The sequence below is a fragment of the Nomascus leucogenys genome, chromosome 2 (genome assembly GCF_006542625.1).
Source record: "Nomascus leucogenys isolate Asia chromosome 2, Asia_NLE_v1, whole genome shotgun sequence".
In the NCBI taxonomy this organism is placed as follows: domain Eukaryota; kingdom Metazoa; phylum Chordata; class Mammalia; order Primates; family Hylobatidae; genus Nomascus; species Nomascus leucogenys.
The window spans coordinates 146,822,628-146,845,680 of record NC_044382.1 but is presented as its reverse complement, the minus strand read 5'-3'; the positions used below and the strand labels follow the sequence as shown (position 1 = coordinate 146,845,680).

The 23,053-nt window shown below is 46.2% G+C and overlaps 1 protein-coding gene across 2 annotated transcripts in view; it reads left to right on the top strand.

The window, feature by feature from the left end:
• The window catches only part of CDYL2 (chromodomain Y like 2), a 216,186-nt gene that overhangs the window by 123,844 nt on the left and 69,289 nt on the right, over positions 1–23,053 (top strand). The gene's annotated exons all lie outside the window — the stretch shown is intronic.

Here is a 23,053-nt window from a genome sequence, read left to right as displayed (position 1 = left end):
CGTGTTGGTTACAGACCCTCATGCATGTGGAGAGGCTAAGCCTCTGATGCTCCTGCAAGATCTGGAATGGGTCCAAAGTTCCAGACTGTACTTCAAGACGCCCAAGGCCATGGTAACCCCTCTAGACCCACTTCTCTGAGGGCAGCTCAAGTCCTCACCCCCAGGACCCAAGACACGTGTCCTCAGTGGGCCAGTGCCTCCCAGGGCATGGTGCAGAGCCCTTGCTTGCAGCCTCATCATGCGCCCAGCAGTGTAGCCCAGAGAGGTGGGGTCTGGGTTGGGGTCCACGCCGTCTTCTCAGACACAGTGTGGACTTGGAGTTCACCATGCCAGCGCCTATGCTGGAGCCTCTTGCCCTTCTGCTGTCTCTAGGTTGGATGATTGGCCTATATTAGGTCCTGTCTTAGTCTGTTCAGGCTGCTGTCACAAAACACTTAGAATGGGTAATTTATGAAAAATGGAAATCTAATTTCTCACAATTCTGGAGGCGAGAAGTCCATGATGAAGGCACCAGCAGATGCCGCATCGGGTGAGGGCCTGTTCCTCTTAGCTGGTGCCTTCTGTGTCCTCAAATGATAGAAGGGGCAAGGCAGCACCTATCAGCCTCTTTTATAAGGGCACTAATCCCATCCACAAGGACGGAGCTCTTATGAGTTAATTACCTCCTAAAGGCCCCACCTCTTAATGCTGTGATTGCCTTGTGAGTTAAATTTCTTCATATGAAATTTGGGGGAACATAAACATTCAGACTGTAGTGGGTCCTATATACTGTCTTGACCTCATCCTGCACTAATTCTTTCGGTTGGCACCCTCTTACTCTAACACAGCCTGCATATGTTGTGTTAGGTTATGGAATTCCTCCTTTTTCCAAAGTCTCTATAGGCAAAATTAAGGAAATAGGAGGTAATGACCCACGTAGTTCACGCTCCAAAAGCTGAGATTTCCTGTGTAGTCACGTTGCTCCTTACCTGAGTCCTTCATGGCGTCGGTCTTTCAGGTTAGCTGCTTGTGCCAGTTACATGCAGTCCCTCAGTTCTCAGACACCTGTGTGTCTACCTGGTGGCATTTGTCTCTTTGGCTGCCAGAGACCCAAGCCTTGGAATGTCCAGAAATCTTACAGGAGTGTGGACAACCATTGCCCAAGAGGGCAGGGCCATCAGATTTCGTGATGAAACCAGGGTGCGTGTGGGGACAGGGGTGCTGGGATGCAGGGGGAATGGTTAGAAGGGCTCACAGAGGGTTGGGGTGATGAGGCCAACACACCTCAGTGTGACGATGGTAGATTTGGAGTCCAGAATGTGCAGAGCTGTGCCCCTGTGAGAGCTTGCCATCTTTAGGGACTCTTGCTGAGAAATCTGAGCAATCCGTGTTGAGGCTCCTCTTTCTCCAGAGAGAGGAATTTCACCCAAACAGGATTTACTTAGCATCATTGCCCCAGACTGACTCATGTTTCCGTCTGGGGATCCCTGACGCTGACGTGACTGTGCCTGTGAACATATGTAAAAGCTGTTTGTTTTAAAAATTCATCTCTCGGGGAGAAGTGGGCTCGTGTAAATGGGGCTTGGCATAAACACCCGTGTTTGATGTTGCTGTGACGGCTGCTGGCGGTGGCGGATTTCCCTGTCTCAGGAAGGGTGGCGAGGGGAGCTTTTGTGGCCTTTTGGGTGCAGGGCCAAGGCTCTGGCAGGGTTCCCTGCATTCCAGCTGTTAGCAACCCCCTGCCCTGCTCATATGGGGCAACCCGAAGAGTAAAGCATGAGGGAGGAAGATTTGCTGACTGTAGCTGACAGTCTGCAGTGTGGAGGAGAGAAGCCGAACTCGTAGAGAGGTCTACATGAGGGTGTGCCTTTTGTGGTGTGCAACCTTCTGCGGTGAGGCAGAGCTGCCAGCTCTGTGCTCTTTACCCTTCGGCTTTGCTGATGCCACCTGGTCCATGATCTGGTGATAAGGCATGGTACCCCACAAGCAGGGAAAACAGGTGAGGGCCAACCTTTTGAGATCCATTGATAGTCCTGTTAGCTCCAAAATGCTATTCTAGACCTTTCTTGTCTCTCTGATCTGTTATCTTCCTCATGTTTGCCTGACATTGTATGTTCTCTACTCCCACTTGAGCCGATGCTAGCCTCTATTTTGTTCTGTTTTGTCTGTTTCAAAAGGGCCCTTTTGCTTAATCACATCCCATAGCGTTGGTGCCCGTAAGGTTAAGGCACTGGTTCTCAGATTCTGCATGTATTAGATTACCTGGCAACTGATGAGAGATGCACATCCCATGGACTCTGATTTCCTGTCTGGGGTGGAGCCCAGGAGATGGACTTGTAACAACCTTCCTGGGTGACTCTACTGCATTTTGAGATGAGCTTTGTGGCCAAATGTGTGGGGGGTGGGACCTTGAAGTTTCACTTCAGGTGTCAATTTAATTCAATTCAATACTGATTTTTTGATCAGTTCCTAAGAGTTATTCTGCATGCTGGGTGCTTGAAGCAGAGTAATGAAGGGATAGGTATGGACTTTTCCCTCTGAAACTTATAGCTTCCCTCTGAAACTTGCCAGGAAGTTGGAATGCCGGCCTCTGGCCCCATGTTGAGAAGGTGCCCGAGGCTGGCTCCATGGAAGGAGTAACACATATTACATACATGTGCATGACTTCACCATACGTGCAGTGACATCTTCTGTGGTCACTCGTGTGATAATTGTCCCAGTCACTATCAGCCTTTCACCTTCTAGTCAGAACTAGCTTGTTAGCCAGGTCTGGGGGAACTGAGAAGAGGAAAAGACTGAGAATCCTTGCCTGAGAGAGAAGGAGAATGTTGAAGAGAGTGGTTTGAGGTTCCTGGACAAGACCCAAGATGGGGGATGCTGTGGTTCCAGAATTTTTCAGCAACAGGCCAGAGGTGTAGTCCAGCAAAACGTGTTTCCCTGTGTGTTTTCAGCCAGAGGGAAGCTTCGCTGAAGCCAGTGTTCATGCCCATGTAACCCTGAATGTCCTCCTTCTACCCTCTTCCCTAACCTCACCTTCCCTGATCTGGACTAAAGGATCCAGTCTCCAGGGGCCCAAGGGTGAGCCCTGGAGGTTTGCAGCACAAAGGAGGGCTCATCTTAGCCCAGCAGAAGGGGATGGGGGATCCTGGCTGCAGTTGCACAGCATTTGTTTTGGGGGTGGGCTGTTGCTTTTTATATGGTTTTAACTTCTCTTTGGGGAGTTAAGGTTCTGCATACAGAACAGCAACTTATGTAACATGTTACTCATTTACTGCTGACTTCCCTGATCTACTGTGGAACAAATGCTAAATTGGGGCTCCGGCGGGTGGTGTTTTGGTTTCAGACTGCATTTTTTCCCCAGCAGTGTTTGTGGGGCATGTGCAGCAGTTCTACACTGCTCTTGATTCTGATTCTTCTCTGGTAATGAGTACTGGCTTTGTGGTCCGGGGCCCATCTGCCTCAGTATCTCTTGGGGAGCTTGTTAAAATGGGCTCTATCCCTATTGAATGAATCAGGATCTCAGGGGGCTGGAGGGGGTGGGTTTGCACGTTAATGCTGAATTGTAGCAGCCACAGGTGTATACAGGAGCTCCAGCAGATGTGTTTGGTTGTAAGAGATGGTTCATAGATCCATTTGTTGGTAGGTCCATCTTTTCTCCCTGGATTTGAAGCTTGTGAGAAGGAATGTGATCTGGTCCTTCAAAGTTTTAAAACCTGACATAGTTTCTCTGCCTTGCTTGCAGTTTCTACTAGGCATCTCTCTCTCTCTTTTCTAGAACTACGCCAGTTTCATCGGTACAGAAAAGCTGGTGGGTTTGCTAACCCTTGCTGTGGTTCTGCCTTGGTGAACTGCTTAGCACTCATCTAAACAGGCCAAAGCATCGGTGTTTTATGGATTCACATGAGCCTTTAACCTGTGAAACGTCCCTAACTAGGAACCATCGTTTCTCTTTGAGTCCTAGAATAGCATAAAGACTTGCAGCGTTCTCCAAATTACCAGGAAGGTGATGAGCATCACTGTTGATGCCAGTCTTGTGGCCCCATGTCCACATTTCTCAAAGGACGTTTAAGATCCTTTCCTTGTGTATTGATGACTGTTGTCTTCTGCACAGACGTTGCATCTCACACATTGCATGATTCAGTGTTTGCAGAATTATCTCTACCATTGAAGCGAGTCATCCCACACAACACACACACACATTTGCCATTTTCTCTCCATTGATCTTTTAAAATGATCTCAGCTTTCACTTCTAGGACATTTGTTTATCTGTTCCTACTCACTCTTTCAAAATGATTATCATTTTTCCCTTTATTGATCATAATAGAGAACCGTGTTTTAAAGGCAGTTGGAAACTAAGTGTAAGCAATGGGAAGTGGCCTATGGCTTTTGAGAATCTAGGGGCTCCCAAACATGGATCCGGCATCAGAATCCCCTGGAGGGCCTGTTGAAACACAGACTGTTCGGTGTACCTTCAGCATTCTGATTGAGGAGGTGTAGTGTGAAGCCTGAGAATCTGCACCTCCAGCAGAAGTTCTTAGACGCTACTATTGGTCCAGTGACCCCAGTTTCAGAACTACTGCTCTAGACTAATGAGCTCCAAGATGGTGGAGATGAAAATGCAGATGGTGTTGTCCCTGCCAGGTAGTGGTATTGAGGAAACTTGAAGTGCTTATGCTCTGCATCTGGAGTTGACATTCATAAGACTTTGTAAAGGGAAAGTTTGTGAAATGAAAAGCTGTAAGGTTGAAAGTTTTAAGAGTATAAGTACTTCCCTGAGATGAGGCCTTGGAGTTTCCAAAGTACTTTGTGTGATCTTCATGGCAGTCCTGAGAGGTAGTTTTTCCACCTCTCAGGTGGAGACCGAGGTTACAAGTGTCCAGGTTGGGATTAGGAGAGAAACTCAGGCAATTTGACTGCAAATTTAACTATAGAGCTGGCCTCTATACCACGGCGCAGCTGGTTTCCAGGCAGTAAAATTTCCCCAAGCCCTGATTACTGACAGAAACATGTTGTGACTGGGGGAGGGTCAGGAGTGCTTGGTGGTACGGGATGTACTTCTTTGACACCCTCCTTGTTTATTTATTTATTTATTTTTATTTTATGTATTTTTTTTTTTTTTTTGGGATGGAGTCTCGCTCTGTCACCCAGGCTGGAGTGCAGTGGCGCTATCTGGGCTCTCTGCAAGCTCTGCCTCCTGGGTTCACGCCATTCTCCTGCCTCAGCCTCCCGAGTAGCTGGGACTACAGGCGCCCGCCACCATGCCCGGCTGATTTTTTTGTATTTTTAGTAGAGACGGGGTTTCACCGTGTTGGGCAGGATGGTCTTGATCTCCTGACCTCGTGATCCGCCCGCCTCGGCCTCCCAAAGTGCTGGGATTACAGGCGTGAGCCACTGCGCCCGGCCGACACTTCCTTGTTTATTGATACATGGGTATGGTGCTTCTGAGCGTGAAACGCTGTGACTAACTCCATGCCACTCAATTTGAAAACCTAGATAACATCATCACTTCCATAGAGAAATACAACTCAACAAAGCAGCCTAAAGGAGGGCTAGAAAGCCTGAAGAGAGAAATTACTATTAAAGAAATTGGGCCAGGAGTGGTGGCTCACGCCTGTAATCCCAGCAGTTTGGGGGGCTGAGGCGGTGGATAGCTTGAGCCCAAGAGTCCAAGACCAGCCTGGGCAACATGGGAAAACCCTGTCTCTCTAAAAAAATACAAAAATTAGCCAGGTGTGGTGGCACATGCCTGTAGTCCCAGCTCCCCAGGGAGCTGAGGTGGGACGATCACTTGAACCCAGGAGGTCGAGGCTGCAGTGAGCTGTGATTGTGCCACTGCACTCTAGCCTGGGCAATAGAGCGAGACTCTGTCTCAAAAAGAAAAGAAAAGAAAGAAAGAAATTGAATTGGTTGTTAAAAAGTCCTCGGAAGAAGTAAGAAAGGAGGAACACAAGGCCCAGAGGGTTTTGCAGGCAAATCTAAACATTCTAGAATAGATCATCTGACCACACATTCTAGAGCAGATAACCCCTCCCTTATCCAAATGGTTATGGAGAACGGGAAAATGGGAAAATACTCCCAGCTCCTGTGATGAGGTCAGTATGACCTGGATTTCCAAACCAGACAAAGAGAGGAGGAGAAATGCAAATTACGAGTCGATCTCACTTCAGAATGCAGTAGTGAAAGTCCTGAATAACCTTCTGGGCTTATTATAGTTCCCTTGATACTTCCTCAAAACTACAACTGTTTCAGAAACATCTCATTCCTCGCCCTGAACTTGACCCCAGTTCATTACCTTTAGAATCACCACTGCTTCTCTGGGTGTGGAACTTGTCCCAGAAGAGGCCCAGGGAAACTGGTTCAGGAAGGCTCTGAGTGTCATCGGCAGTGGCCCCACACTACCCGGTGAACCGCTGAGAGGTCAGGAAGGGTGTCCTCGGGGCAGCCTCTTGTCAGCACAGGTATCCATGTATCCACTTCCCCGAGCCCAGCTGTTCTTCCTGACGCACTTCAAGTACCCACCCCCAGGCCAAAACACTTTCACTAACCTTTTCAGTTTTTAAAAGCAGATGATTTTTCCAAATCAGTAACAACAAAAACTGGAGGGTTTTTTAATCTTTTGTCTTTCACAGTGTGGCAAGTAAGAAACGTGTGCTAATGAACTAACTTAAAACCTTTTGATGTGGTGGTGTTAAGACCCTGTCCAACTTGGCCACCGCCCTATGCACATGGAAAGTGCCGGGCTGTGATGGGAAATCCGACTCTTTAACCAGGAGCAACTTGACCCATGGCAGATGCAAGGGGAGAATCGATTCTCCCCACTTGGCTCCTGAGTTCTGGATTTGATTTTGGTGCCCAGAAGAGGATGATGGAGTCTTGACCACTGCCAAGGTTTAGAAACCAACTAATTGCTTTTGCTACCTGCTCAGCTGTCATTTTCCTCCCTCAATGTCCTTAGGAAAGTCTTAGGCACCGTTTGCTCGTGGCGATCCATCAGGGGACTTCCAAGAAGGGTGCAGGGGGGGAGTGGAAGCGATCCCCCCAGGAGCAAGCAGTAAGGGGGTACAGTGTCTGTAGAGCATTCCAAAACAATAAGGAAACTTCACCTACGAATGTCGGTGAACAGCCACTCTCCCCATTGAGGTAGACCCCAGGGCCTTCCTCCACCCTGACTGCTCACACAAAGCAGCCAGTCTTCATGAATGATGATGATAATGGTGGCAGTGGTGGTGGTGGTGGTGATGGCAGCAATGGTAGCTAACATTTGTTGAGTTCCTACTGCAGGCAAAGCCTACCTCTTTGTATTTGATCTACTAAATGTGATTTAATTTCCTCAGTGGTTCTCTGATGTAGCAGTTTAACAAAATAGCAACATAACAAGGTTACCTGGGATTAACCTTGTTTACAGATGGGGAAACTGAGGCTCAGCAAGGGTAAGACACAACACTGAGGGAAGGAATTTGGGTGTGATGCTGGGTCTGGTGATGCTGAAGCTGTTGGGGGTCTGTGACCAGTTTTGTAAAAGCAGAAAGGTACTTCAGGGATTCAGGTTGAAGCCAACAGACCTTTCCCAGATGCCAAGGGCATTGTTCTGGCCAACAGCCCTGGGCCTCCCTTTGAGGCATCTTCAGTAGTATTAGAGACACTGAGTTGGCATTCCAGGGAGGTGGAACCTCTGGTCCTGGTGATTTTCCTTAGGGCCTTAGATTAAAACACACACACATATATGCATGTACATACACATGCACATATTCACATCACACATGTACACATCACACACTCATGCACACATACACACACACACCTGCACATCTATGCATTGTAATGGGAACTCCCTCAATTGTCAAAGTTTATTTCAGTGCTAGAAGAAATGGCAAAAAAAGGACAAAGATCTTCACCAACTGATGAATGGATAAACAAAATGTAGTCTCTCCAGACGACGGATGTTATTCAGTCATAAAGAGCAATGAAGAGTGGACACACGCGGCAATGTGGATGAACCTCAAAACCACATATGATATGATTCCATTTATATCAAATGTCCAGAGTAGGTGAATCTGTAGAGACAGAAAGTAGATTAGCGGTTGCCAGGGGCTGAGGGGAGGAGGAAGTGGGGAGTGACTGCTAATGGGTACAGCATTTCATTTTGGGCAATGAGAATGTTCCTGAATTAGATTATGGGGACAGTTGCACAACTCTGCAAGTCACAGTAAAAATCACTGAATTGTGCACTTTATATGGGTGAATTTTATAGTATGTAAAATAAATCTCAGTAAAGCTGTTTTTGTTTTAAAAAAAGAGGAGAAGAAAAAGAAGCTAGCAAGTAGGATGAAAAATAACAGCTACCGTTTCCCTACTGCTTGCCATGTGCAAGGGAGCCTTCTAAATGCTCTCCCAGAAGGTGTGCATTGAATTTCCTCAACAGCCCCCATTTCTACACTGGAAAATTAATGCTTAAAGAAGACACGTGTATTGCTTGAGTTAGTCCAAGTGTCACAGAAGGTGGAGCTGGAATGGAACCACAGTGCGCACTCGTGAACCCAGGCTCCCATGTGGGAAATCGAGGTGCTCTTAGTGAACCAAGGGACACCGTATTAGTTACCTATGGCTGCTGTAACAAATTCCTCCCAACTTGGTGGCCTAAAGCAACACCACCTTCTTGCCTTATAGGTCTGGAGTCAGAAATCTAAAATGCATTGGCAGGGCTGTTCTCCTTCTGGAGGCCCTGTGGGAGAATCTATTTCCTTGCCTTTTTTAGCTTCCAGAGGCTGCACGGACTCCTCGGCTTGTGGTCCCTCATCTCTCTAGCCTTTGCATCCATCCTCACATCTCCTTCTCTTGACTCCAAGCCCCCTACCTCCCTCTTACTAGGACTCAAGTGATTACACTGAACCAACCAAGATAATCCAGGATAATCTCCCATCTCAAAATCCGTAACTTAATCACATTCACAAAGTCCTTTTTGCCATGTCAGGTACCACATTCATAGGTCCCAGAGATTAGGGTATGAGATCTTTAAGGATTTGCTATTCATCCCACCACAGGCATTTAGGAGAGTTTGAGGGGAAGAAGGGGTATGCATATGGGTTTGTATGCTTGAATAGGCGAGAAACCTGCTGTTAACAAGGAAATGTTAATTTTGTCATCTAGCTTATTAAAATTATTTCAGGTAAGCCCACATGCATACCTATACATTGTAAAGGAAACTACCTTAATTGTCAAAGTTTATTTCAATGCTAGAAGAAATAGCAAAAGCCACATCAAGTAGATTATTTCATTTAAGTGAAATAATTATTTTGTTTAAACGAAATAATCTACTTGCTGTGGACTTCGATATAACTGGCAAGTGTTGAAGTTGACTTAAATTCCCTTGTTGATTTTTTTAAATTATTTATTTATTTATTTATTTATTTATTTATTTATTTATTTATTTTTGAGACAGAGTCTTGCTCTGTCGCCCAGGCTGGAGTGCAATGGCATGATCTCGGCTCACTGCAACCTCCGCCTCCCAGGTTCAAATGATTCTCCTGCCTCAGCCTCCTGAATAGCTGGGATTACAGGTGCATGCCACCATGCCTGGCTAATTTTTTTGTACTTTTAGTAGAAACGGGGTTTCACCATGTTGGCCAGGCTGGTCATGAACTCCTGACCTTAAGTGATCCACCCACCTCGGCCTCCCAAAAGTGCTGGGATTACAGGCGTGAGCCACCGCACCCGGCCCTCCTTGTTGATTTTAGAGATGGGAGCAAGCAGCTGCTCCTACAAGACACAAAACACTTATCTAATCGCAGGATGCATTTCTGTACCACACTTACTGCATGGCAGTGTTTTATACAAGCCAGTGTGAGCCTTCCTAGTGCCCAATGAGCTGCTGTTAATAATGACAATAACAGCAATGGCACCAACAACAGATATTTATTAAGCCTTTGCTATGAGTCAGGTGTTGCTGGGCTAAGGATGTTACATTTAGCAGCTCTGTTAACCCTGACAATTCTATGAAGTAGGTTGTCTTTTTATCCCTGGTTTACACCTAAAGAAATGGAGGCTTTAAGAAGTTAGTTAGGCAACTGGCCTGAAGCCTCCGGATGGTAACAAGGTAGAGCCAGAATTGTAGTCCTCTTTCTTCCTTTCCTTTCCTTTTCCTGTTCCTTTCCTTTGCTTCTTTCCTTCTTTCTGTCCTTTATTACTTTGTGTCTTTCTTTTCCTGGGCATTTTTAAATGGCTTTCTTACATAACCTTATCCTGTGATATCTGACTTTATCATTAGATCTTAATCACACACAGGGAAAAGCCTGTTCTACTCATCTCTCTGTGTGTGTGTGTGTGTGTGTGTGTGTGTGTGTGTGTGTGTGTGGAACATTTTGTATGAAAACACTTGCATGTTGATTTTTCTTCTCAATATAGCATATGTCTGTTTCCATCTATTTCTGCATTGGGCAACTCCTCATGTTGGAATTTTAATAGTGCCATTTGTATGTTTTCAGAAGGATATACAGGTTGAATGTCCCCAAGTCCAAAATCTGAAATGCTCCAAAATCCAGAACTTTCTGAGCATCACAATGATGCTTAAAGGAAATGCTCATTGGAGCATTCAGTTATCAGATTAGGGATGCTTAACCGGTAAGTATAATACAAATATTCCAAAATCAGAAAAAATCAGAAATCCAAAACACTTCTGATCCCACACATTTTGGATAAGGTATACCTAACCTGTGCAATATTTGACTCATGTAGCCAGTCTCTTGTTGTTGGACATTTAGGTTAGGTCTAAACGTCTTTGGTTTTCTCATTTTTTTCAGGACTATTTTTGTGGACTAGATTCCCAGAGGCAGGATTATACAGCTAATTTTGCCATATGCTCCTAACCCCATCCAAAAAAGAATAATGATAACCAGTGAGGCATAATTTTCTAGTTTTGTCATTGCCTTGCCAGACGTGTGTGTTTAAGGGGAAGAGGAGCCTCAATATCGTTTATTTGCATTTCTTTAGTCTCCACTCAGAAGAAGCTGAGCTTTTTCTCTGCATGCTCAAGTACTCTTTGTAACTTCCTCTTTGTGGTTGGTTCGCTCCTGTCTTTTGAGATTGGAGAGAATTCAGATACACAGGGAAGAGGTATGGTATGGCAAAGGAGGAGAGCCCAGAGCATGTTTGCTGGTTGGCGAGAAGATGCGTTTAGGGTAGGGGCTGGTGTGCTTAGGGAAAGACTCGGGCGACAGCTGAAAGGCAGGCTGGGGCCAGGTGCAGGAGGGGCCTGGGTGCCAGGGAACTCCCTGTTGTACTTGTGGCAGCCACTCTAATGCAGGTCATCCATGGAAAGACTGGTCCTAAATTTTTGATGAACTGGCAGAAATATCAAAGTCTGGTTCTGGCCCCTATGTCAGCCACTCTGGCCTTCCTCTGGCTTGTCCCTACCTCTGTCCCACCCTCTTTAAACCCACTGGGCAGCTTGGCTGGTAGACATTCTCCATTAAGGGCTGTCCCAGACACCTCTACTACCTATACTCACCTGTCTGCTCGCTGGAGAGCTATTAATAAGGAGCCCAGGGTATGGGTGACTCCAGGGAAACACCAAGGAAAAGAGATTTGGTAGGGGCTGGGGCAGGAGAGAGAAGCCTCCACTGGGGTCAGGGATGCTATAGAGAAAAGTCACAACCCTAGACTGGTTAGAAGAGGAGAACCCAGGAGACGAAATCCTGAGGCAGCCTTCTTTAGATATTCATATTATTCCAGGGGGTGGAATAACAGCTGGTGAGGCAAGCCCCTGTGTATAGAGCCCCTTTTGTCTTCCTCGTGTGCAACCCGACTTTGGTGTGGTGTTCCTGGGAGCGCCAGCCTCGAGGCCTCGATTCGCACTTCTTATATTGCAACACGGCTTCTCCTTCTTTCATCCTGTCCCAGAAAGAAACTCGAGACCCTGGGGCAAAATGAGCCTGGAAATAGGTTTGCTCACCTCGTGTCAGTAAGATGTTGCCGTCCACGGAGCCCTGGGGTTCTCTGAGGGCCTCCTGGTGAGAAGCCGGGTGGGTGGACTCCAGCGCTCCCTTCTCCACGTCAGCCGCAGTAGCTGCTTGTATTAGTCCATTGTCACGCAGCTAATAAAGACATACCCGAGACTGGATAGTTTATAAAGGAAAGAGGTTTAATTGAATCATGGTTTCAGAGGACTGTGGAGGCCTCAGGAAACTTACAATCATGGCGAAAGGGGAAGCAACCACATCCTTCACGTGGTGGCAGCAAGGAGAAGTGCTGAGCCAACGGGGGAAAGCCCCTTATAAAACCATCAGATCTCATGAGAACTCACTTTAGTGTCACAAGAATGGCATGAGGGTAACCGCCCCCATGATCCAATCACCTCCCACTGGGTCCCTCCCACCACACCTGGGGATTATAGGAACTACAATTCAAGATGAGATTTGGGTGGGGACACAGGCAAACCATAGCACTCCTGTTTTATTTGTTTCACGTGAGGGTTTGTTATATGCTTTTGTTGAGGGAAAAGAAGGCAGGAAATGAAAAGACCAAAAACATATTTCTGAATACTCCAGTTTAATAAATCTGCCCACCAGTGGCTTGAGCAACTTCATGAGGTTGTTGTGCCCCGTGTCATGGGTTGTTTGGGTGGACTTAGGCAGAGGGATTCCTGCTTGGAGATGGGTGAGATCAGGTGGTCTCCCAGGACCGAGTCAGCTTCTCAGAGGATGTGTCTGGCTGGGCAGGGTCATGGCCGCTCTGCGGCCAAGCCCCTCATGGTGTGTGTTCACCCTTCTCAAGGCTGAGCCATGTGTCACCACAGCCCATGTGTGCAGAAATATTCAGCTCATTTCTGGAGGCTGCTTGTCCAAGTTTGGACAGGTGCACAGGGAGCTTTTGCAGCGACCATGCAGGGAGGGAGAACGCAGGCTCTGCTTGCAGTGGGGGCACCTGCCTGAGGCTACAAAGCCAGCCAGAGGATAAGATTTAGCTGTCTTGCCCACCAACCCTCCTTCTTGGCCTCTCCCGATGTCCTAGCTCCCAATTCTGGCATCCCCTGGCTGAGTGAGACCCAGGTACTGACCTCTGACCTCTGATTGGCTTTGATGGCTCCACTCGTGCACCTGTCTGTTCCCTGCTGCCCCAGATCTGTGCCACCACCTCCCACCATCTGCTTGAGCAGACTCCTTGTCCCCACAAGACGGCAGTGAGGTGGAGGGGGGACATCTAAAGAGCCACTTCTGACTTGGTTCTGGGGACCATTGTCCTGAGCCTTACAGTGAAGCCAGAGCCACTTCCCATCGTCCGTGAGGCCTCTGAGTCCTGGGCTGTGGGGCCCTTGGGGTCGATATATCATCGTGTCTGCTTCCCCTTCTTGGCACTTTGCTGGATGCTTCCTCTGCCCGGCGAGGCCGGTCACCTTGGCCTGTCGTCTTCCCATTACCTTCCAATGTGCAGAAATGTGGCACCCACTGTTGAGTCTTCTCCTTTACTTTTGCTTAATACTTAAAAAAAAAATCTTTTACTGCCATTTTAGAGTGGTTTCAAGAGAGAGGAGACAAATTTATCAGTGTGGTATATGTAGGTCCCTCAAATGTTCTTCTTTTTTTCTTTTCTTTTTCCTCTCCTTCCTCTCTTCTCTTTTTATTTTCTAAAGTTACAAATACATGAGTTGTAAGAAATTCAAACAATATGGAAAATATAAGCATTTTGTTTTTATTTTATTTTTAAATTATTATTATTATTATTATTATTATTATTTGAAATGGCATCTCACTCTGTCCCCCAGGTTGGAGTGCAGTGGGATGATCTCAGCTCACTGCAGCCTCTGCTTCATGGGTTCAAGTGATTATCCTGCCTCAGCCTCCTGAGTAGCTGAGATTACAGGCGCCTGCCACCGTGCCTGGCGAATTTTTGTGTTTTTAGTAGAGATGGGGTTTTGCCATGTTGGCCAGGCTGGTCTCAAACTCCTGACCTCAAGTGAAATGCCTGCCTTGGCCTCCTGAAGTGCTGGGGAAAATATAAGCATTTTAAAAGTTAAAGTCTCCATATTCTCCCTTCCCAAATCCTATTTAGAGGTGACTTCTGTTAATGTTTGCTTGTGGATTTTTTGGGACTATTCTCTAAGTTTACACACATATATATGCATTTATGTATATTAAATCTATGTAATTTATTACATATCATGTATTATATATGTGATATATATTACATATTTACTTAAATTTTTTTTTGTTGAGTGATGAACTGGAATTATCCCATTTCTTTCCCTCTCCATGTATGTATGTATAGATGTGTATATATCTGTCTATCATCTGTCTGTCTATTCATTTATCCTTTATTTATCTGTTATCCAAGGCCTCACCAAGTTGACATCCTGAGTAAAGACTGAAGGTGGTGAGAACACCTTGTCCTGCAATTTGTTTTTTGACTTAAAGCCTGTCTTGGAACTCTTTCGGAGTCGGGACATGTAGAATGGCCTCCCTGTTTTTGGCTGCTTGGGGTTTACGGTGTGCAGGGACTTAACTGTTCCTCTGTGTTGGCCATCTGGGCTGCCTACAAAGGGACCTGCTCCTGCCAAACCTGGCTAGGGCCAGTCTTTGTAATGCTTTTCCAGGCCCTGTTGTTTTAATTTTAGTTTCTAAATGAGGGTGAGCATCTTCTCATGTTCCTGCCACTTGTGTCTCTCCCTCGGCATTGCCCGGGTGCCATCCTGCTGTGGAAACAGTGGTGGCGAGTCGGGGCATTCAGCCACATGACCTGGAACAAATGACCCAGCCTCTGTGGGCCAGATTCTTCATTTATAAAATGCAGATGTTCATACCTCATGGGTTGGGGATAAAGAATAAGCGAATTCATTCATAGGAAGCCCTTAACATATTAGCTGGCTTGTGGTAGACATATGATAAATATTAGCCGTTATTTCAATTTTTCCCCCTTTTTCCACCTGGGGTCTTTGTATTTCCCTATTTGTTTTTAAAATCTCTTTACATAGGGTACGCATACGTGAATCCTTTCCAATGTATGCTAACCAGTACTCATAAAATAGCTGCCATGTACCAGGAACTGTTTAGACGAATAACTGCAATACCTCATGCTGCGATGGAGACATGCAGAAGATATTGTGGGGCCACAGGTAAGGGCAGCGAAGCCAGCTTAGGGGAAGGAATTATTGAGGCCTTCTTGGAGGAGATGATACATAAGTGGAATCTGATAAAATGAGCCGAAATGACTGAGGAAAAAGGCAGGAATGTCAGGAGGTGATGACAGCATGTACAAGGCCATAGAGCTGAGGGACAGCCTCTGGGTGCCTGTTGACACATCACAAAGAATACAGCAGTCCAGCCAATTCTAGAGCAGCCTGCATGGGAGACTGAGCTCCAGGGAATTCCTCGGGTAGTCAGATTTGTTTTAAGAATCAGATAGATGGAAGCCTACCCCATTTCTCTGTGTTCTGCATGTGTGACTCCCTGTGCCTGAATGCCTCCTGCTGTGAGCCCTCACGTGAGTAGTAACCTCTGCTCATCTTGCAGGTCTGGCTCAAGCATTAATTCCCCCATGGAAACCTTTGCTGACTGCCAGCATAGCTCAGTTTCCGTTTTTATTTGCACACATGGAGTGGTGTTTCTTGGTTGACAGCACTGACCTCAGTTTGTAGTGATCACAGTGATTATTCGCATAATCTCTGCCTCTTTCACTCGATCAGAAGCTCCACAAGGGGAGGGATGGTCTCCATTTTTGCTCACAGCTGTGTCACCAACACCTAACAATGCTGGGCACTTAGCAGGTGCTTAAGAAATGAATGAGTGAGAGAATGAATAGATGAAAGAGAGGACTTAAGGAGCCAGTTCTGCTTTAAGATGAGGGTCCTGAGGCCAGGTCCAACCACTGCAAACCCTTCTGACATCTGTCAAAGCTGCCCATCCCCTGGCCCAGTCTCTCCTTCTCTCCTTGAGTTGTCGTGGGTGCTGGCTTCACAGCCCTTGCTCATGGTAACATGTCCTGGAGAGCCCGTATTTTTGTCAGGGCTCTTCACAGCAGTGACAGGATTCCCTTCCCATTGGTTCATCTGCCTCAACTGCCACGATGGCCCTACTTGCTATGCTCCTCTTCCCTTCATATTCACAAAGTCACTGTGGACTCTTAATAAAGTGCCAGGCTCCCTCCCCCATCAAGGGCATTGTGAGTTCTTTTCAGCAGGGTGCATCTCATTTGGGCTGCAGCCTCTGTATTTTGTGCAGTTCTTTGCTATGAGTGAGCAAGTGCCCAACTCATGTAATTTATGACCTGCCTTGATGGTAACATAGGACATGAAATTGGTGGACTTCTTAATAGAAGTCCCAGTTACAGGAAGGATTGTAAGATTTCACCTTTAAAATTGCTCTCACTTTGCAGGTAGCATAGAGGTGAAGAAACTGGTAAGAGCAGGCACGGGATTTGGAGATAGAGGCTCCATGTGTTCAAATACAAACATTGCCTCTTAGCATCTCCAAGCAGGTCTTAACCAGCTTTGAGCCTCACTTTTCACCTCTGTAGTATGGGAATAGCAAGCCTGCCAGAAAGGATGAAGCGGTGGGTCCTGGCGCCTCATGAGTCTTCATTTCTCTTCTCCTTTGTCAGACTCCGCTTCAGGTGGAGCTTCCTGATTTGCTCAAGAATGTGCTTTTCTACCCCACCCTCAGGCTGCCCTTTTGCTTTTTCATTGATCCTAGGATATTATGTTTTATTCTGTTGCATAAGCCAGCAAGGCTAAATCAAGAGGGACAGCCTCTGGGTGCCTGTTGCCACGTCACAAAGAATGGGTTGCAGGACAGTGGACTCTTGTTACTTTTGTGACTTTTCCATGGAAGTTAGAGTCTTGAGTTTTCCACCTGCCATCTTGGTGACAGTGCCGCTGAGTTGGAGGTTCTGCCTCCCAGTTTGTTCTTTCTTCTTCTGTTCTACTGTGGAGCTCTGGAAGCTTCTCCCACCTTCAGCTCCTTTCCCGATATCCTCTCACTTCACCACCCTGGCAGAAAGAGGGTCTGTCCTGAGTTCCTGGAGGTTTAACAAGACATCTCCACCTTTGGCCTGGCTTCCACCAGTAACACCTCGTGTTATTAGGTTGGTGCAAAAGTAATTGCGGTTTTTGCCTTTTTTTTTTTTGATGGCAAAAACTGCAATTACTTTTTCACCAACCTAATACTTGGTGGCAGTGAATGAGAAACAACTGGCCACAAGATCTGTTGAGCCCTCGTGTGTGCCAGGCATGGCATTGGGTGCTGAGGATACAGCCCAACTCATATTCCTGTGGGAAGAACTGAGGAAACAGCCAAATATTCCAGTGAACTGTGAGTAGATATGGGAGTGCCCTATGTGAACGTGGATACCACTGAAACAAGGAGATTATAGACGCAGCTTCCACCTGCAGGATGCATGGAGCTTGGTCAGGCAAAGAGGAGAGGGGAGAGTGTTCTGGACAGTAGGAACTATATTTTAATTAAGAAGATTTGTAGAAAATATATAACATCTATTTCAAGCATCATTAATAAATGCCATTTATGATTTCTTCATGAAATATTTATTAAATGACTGCTGTGAGCTAGTATTGTATACCTAGAAGCAGGTCTCAGCATGCCTCGTTCTGGGGGTATGATGAGTAAGACAAGACACAGTTTAGGGAAGAAAACAAACAAATGGGGAAATGACAGATACATTGACAATCTCCATACCATGTCACAATAGCCAACATTTACTGAGTCCTTGCTAAGCCAAACCCTCTTGCTAGCACTGGCAGTAGCTCAGATAATCCTAGCAGGGAGGGTCATTACCTTTCCCATTTCACAGATATGGAAACTGAGGTGTACGTGTGTGAAATAGCTTGCCTACAGTCTATTAGTCAGTAGGCGGCTGTTCCAGGATTCAGATCTAGTTGTCCTGGCTTGAGACCTACATTCCTAAATGCTGCTTTTCTGCTTCTTGAAGGACAGGGCTATCTGGGAGGCCAGAAGAGAGCTACATCATGTTTGGAAAACTGTAAAAAATTTTTAGCCTTTTGAGATCATTTTCTTCCCTACAATTCACGTAAAGAGGCATTTGCTTTCCACTCACTATGTGGTGGGGACTAAGGCTGTGGAGATGACCAGCCATGTCTTCCAAAGAACTCACAGCTTATTAAGCTGATTAAGGGATCAGCTGGTCCCCAGTGACCTGCTGCAAAGCTGAGCATGCGAACTCAGGAAGGCCCAGGACACCGGAGCCCTGGGGGTGGGCTGTTCCCAGCGCTTGGGGAGGAAGAGACAGCTGTCTGGAAGAGAAGCATTTCAAGTGGCCCTGGAGGATTAGATGTGTGAAGGTGGATGGAAATGACATTCCTGGCTAAGGGAACAGAGGAAGTAATGGCTCAGAGGGTGGAAAACTCAGTTTCAGAGAACCTCAGGCAGTCCTGGAAGTTAAGGTGTTTAAGGGGCAAGAGTGAGAGTTAAGGCCAGAAATCAGGATGAGGCCAGATGGTGGAGGCACGTGAGCTTTTGAGCAGAGGAGTTGCAAGAAAAGGTGACAAAAATGAATTTTAAAGGAAATCACTTTATACTTGGATACCCTACAGAATATTTTGCCACATACCAGGATCCTGGCATGATAGAGCTTTTGGAGTCAGCCTGGCCTTGGAGGATCTTAATGCAGGAGACATGATTTGATCTGTAGAAAAAGTTCCTTTTAATCAAGTTAGTTTTGTATTTTGAATTCATGCTTTACAGTGCTGTTTAAAACATTTAAGCGGGGCACAGTGGCACACGCCTGTAATCCCAGCACTTTGGGAGGCCAAGATGGGTGGATTGACTGAGCTCAGGAATTCGAGACCAGCCTGGGCAACATGGTGAAGCCCTGTCTCTACTAGAAATACAAAAATTAGCTGGGCGTGGTGGTGGGTGGCTGTAATTCTAGCTACTTGGGAGGCTGAGGCAGGAGAATCACTTGAACCCAGGATGCGGAGGTTGCAGTGAGCCAAGATCATGCCACTGCACTCCAGCCTGGGCAACAAGAATGAAACTCCGTCTCAGAAAAAAAAAAAATTAGACATCTGACAGTGAACATCATAAGATTACGTGGAGGTGTTGGATGTAGTGATTAGACAATTTGAGAACCTAAACTTTCTTAAAATTCAAAGTGTATGGATTTTATCGGGCATAATTTTAACATGCCAGATGACAGCTAACTGTGGCTAAGATTTTTTTTTCTTCAGTGCACCTGTGAATTTGAGCCCTGCTGTTGCATTCAGGTCCTGAGAGCAAGGAGTCTGTACATGGGACTAGGGGCTGAGACAGTGACTGGCCATGAGATTACGATGCACCTGCAGCTTTCAGGGTGCATGCTGGGCCCTTTGGCCTCACATCTCTAAGCACAAGTGGGAGGAGTGATCGGAGGGGTTTTCCAACTCCAGCCCTTCTACTCCCCCTCTTTAAAGATTCTAACCTCCCTTCCCCACTCTTTTTTTGTTTTTCTTTTTTGAGATGGAGTCTTGCTGTGTCAGCCGGGCTGGAGTGTAGTGGCGTGATCTTGGCTCACTGCAACCTCTGCCTCCCGTGTTCAAGTGATTCTCCTGCCTCAGCCTCCCAAGTTGCTGGGATTATGGGTGTGCACCACCTGCCTGGCTAATTTTTGTATTTTTAATAGAGACTGGGTTTTACCATGTTGGTCAGGCTGGCCTGGAAATCCTGACGTCAAGTGATCTGCCTGCCTCAGCCTCCCTAAGTGCTGGGATTACACGCATGAGCCACCATGCTTGGCACCCCACCTCCCCCACCCGCCCCACTCTTACTGAACCTAACTGCTGTCCTGAACTGCTGCCTCTGATGGCAACGCATTATTTCTTTCTGATGTGTTGCCACACAACCAGATCTCGACACTTTAACTTTGTACCATTGTACTGTTCTCCTCACAGGCCAGAACACTCCCCAACATTGGACAGATCTTTTACGAGTCAACCACAGCTCAGGAAACAGGGCTTAGGCATAAGAACTATTACTTTCTCTTCTCAGAACTGCAGCTGGAACACCTTCACCCTGCAGTCTCCTTTTGGTTCCTCTCAACTGTAGAACTGATGAGTCTTCTCTTTTATTTAACTCTTCCCTCCACCTCACCTGCTGACACTATTGACAACGGGAAGTGCTCAAGCTGAACTGCCCCTGGGTTGATCTGTTCTCTCTGTTAATTGTATCTGCTTCCCAAGATGATAAGAGTGATTAGAACACTGGGGAGAATGGACTGGAAGGAAAGTGCTTTGCACTTGTGTCTTTTAGGGGGCTAGAAGGAGACCCCCAACACCACAATTTTTTTTATCCTATCTTCCAGCCTTTTACTTTTTTCCTCTATGTCTTTTGATTAAGAGGTAAGAACTTCTGTAGGCCCTCCATTGTAAGTCTAGTGTTTATTCATTTATTCACTCATTCATTTATTCAACAAAGAATGACTTGTGTCCTTCTTTGTGCTGGGCCTCCGCTGGTTCTGAAGGTATACGAATAACTAAAACAGCCCTTGCCTTTAAGAATCCATCTGAGGGTGAGGAGGGAGCCAGACATTTGAGAGAAGCCTTGTCAAGATATGGAAGGTATCCATGATGATTTTCCTGCAGTGTGATTCCCTTCACTGTCTAGTACGGTAGCCATCAGCCACAGGTGGTTAGAGTTATATTTCAATTACTTAAAATTAAAAAATTAAAATTTCAATAGCCATATGTGGATTCCACCTACTGTATTAGACAATGCAGATATTGAACACTTTCATCATTGCAGGAAGTTCTGAATCAGACTGTAAGCTCTTTGAAGGCAGATCCATGTCTGGTTCTGCCCATCAGTATACCCCAGGTGCTAAGCATCTGGTGAACACTCACTAAGTATGTACTGAATGAACATGGGAGAGGATAATAAGGAGTGTAAAAGAAGGGTGTACAAACAACCGGAAGAGAGATGCACTGCTCTGGAAGAATGTGCAAAAGAGATATCCCGGGAGCTCCATCAAAAACTAGGAGACTTGTAGCAAGTGGGGAAGGGAGGAAGGGTGCTTTCTCCAGGAGGGAGAATGACTCTGGTCTCACTAACTTCCTTCTGTGTTCTGATGTCTCAAGCCACACAAGGTGTTACTATTTTTTTTGCAATGGCAGGAAAATTCATAGCACTCATGCTGTGTTCTCTCCTTGGGCGTCTTTGAGAGGTGAGATCTCACTCAGAGCGCCAGATGTGATATAAATACGAGTTAGTCATCTAGGTGTGAGATCAACTGGATGGCAGAAAACAAGTGTTTTCACGTGTGAGGCCAATACAAAGGTTTGCAAGCATGTTTGACGCACGGAGGCTTCATGATCTGTGAGTGAGGTGAATATGGAATGCACCACTAGGAACATACTAGGAACATTATTAAGAATTTGGCGTGGGGTGTGTTGTGATTGCTGGAGTGAGTTCCCCCACCTGATTGTTTGCTCATCCAGTCATTGGATGAACACTGGGTTAAGCATGTGCTGTCTTCTAGGCACTGCGCTCTGTGCTGCAGACACAAAGGTTGAATACATCTCAGGCTTATCCCTCAAGAGGCCACAGTCTGGTAGGGTCTTCAAGCAGGTGTATGGATGATGATAACATAGTGAAATGAGCTCTGCTTGGTAAAGCATCACATGACACAGGAATCAGGTGTGGCATCCACATTTTCTTTCCTCCTTTGTTCAGCAAAGACTAGGCTCTGGAAAAGAAAAGCAGAACATCCATCAGAACCAACACCATGAGGAGGGCCTGAGACCAGGGCTAGTTTCAGTGTCTTGATGCTCGAATCCAGCATCAAGCTTGGTCAAGATGCTGGAGTTTGACCCTCATGCTGGCACTTCCCAGTGGCGTGGCCTTGGATTTTGGTTTTCTCATCCATGAAATGGGGATGCAAACAGTGTCCTACAGGGTTGTGATGAGGATGGAATGAGACAACCTGTGTGAATCCCATAGTAGGCACTCAGCAACTTGTGAGTATTGCATGGTTGAGAGAAAGGACTCTGGGGAAGATGCCAAAGTGACACTTGGAGTCTCCATTTCACACTGTTGTGGGGGCAGGTGTAGATCACTTCTACTCCAGCTGCCCATAATGGTCAAGGAGCCACCCTGGTTTCTGAGGATGGCTGTGTTAAGTGAGGAACCAGAATGGATAATGCATCCCTCAATTGGCGATAGCACCCTTCGGCGATCTGTCTAAACTTTTCCTCCCTTCCTCCATGCCTGAAGGGAATGTGGTGGTGTTCTGTACCTGGGGTTTGAAATGTTCTTGGTGGAAAACTTGGACATGGTTCTTGTGCCCTGCCAGGAGTGGCTGTGTTTTCTGAAAACTGATTTGCATGGTAGAAGTGCCCTATGGTCTGTCCTTGTCTGTCTCATGCTCTGTGGCCTCACCCCAACCCCAGCCCTCCACTTCCTGCCCTCTCAGACAGCTTACCCCTAGCTCAGGGGCAGCTGCCCCTGTATCTGTTGATGACAAGTTTCTATCTTTCCTTCTGTATCTTGCACACTGCAGTGAATTCCCTGACACCCTTTTGTTGCTGCATATAGACCACTGTGCACCATTTCTTGATTCCCCTGGGATCCTTCTGGCATTTCTCTATTGATTGGGCGGATTTTCTTCCCCTCTTAGCTGAGTTGAGATCCCTCTTTCTGTCTCAGAGTTTTCCTCAGGAAATCTTATACACACCTTTATTATTTTATCCAGTGTGATTATCTCTGTCTTTTAATATGAGTTTAATATGTTCACAGAACAATGGAATTATTGAGATATTTGGGTTATTTCTCCTATTTTAGGTAGCATTTTATTTTTACCCATTCTTGTTCTCTGTTCCCTCTCTCATTTCTATTTTCTGACCTTTTAATGCTTTTCACTGGATGATATATTTTATACATTCCTTCTCCTTGGGCTGACTCAGAAGCTAGCTGTAGATTGTATTTTCAAACTTTAGCACACATACTAAAGTATGATCTTTTTCTAACAAATATGTCCTCTTACTGAATTTAGCAAGCTGCCTCCCTCTGCTTGGCTTTCAGTGGTCATTGAACATGTCTCTTCCCTGTCTTACTATTATTTTATACACCCAACATTATTAAAC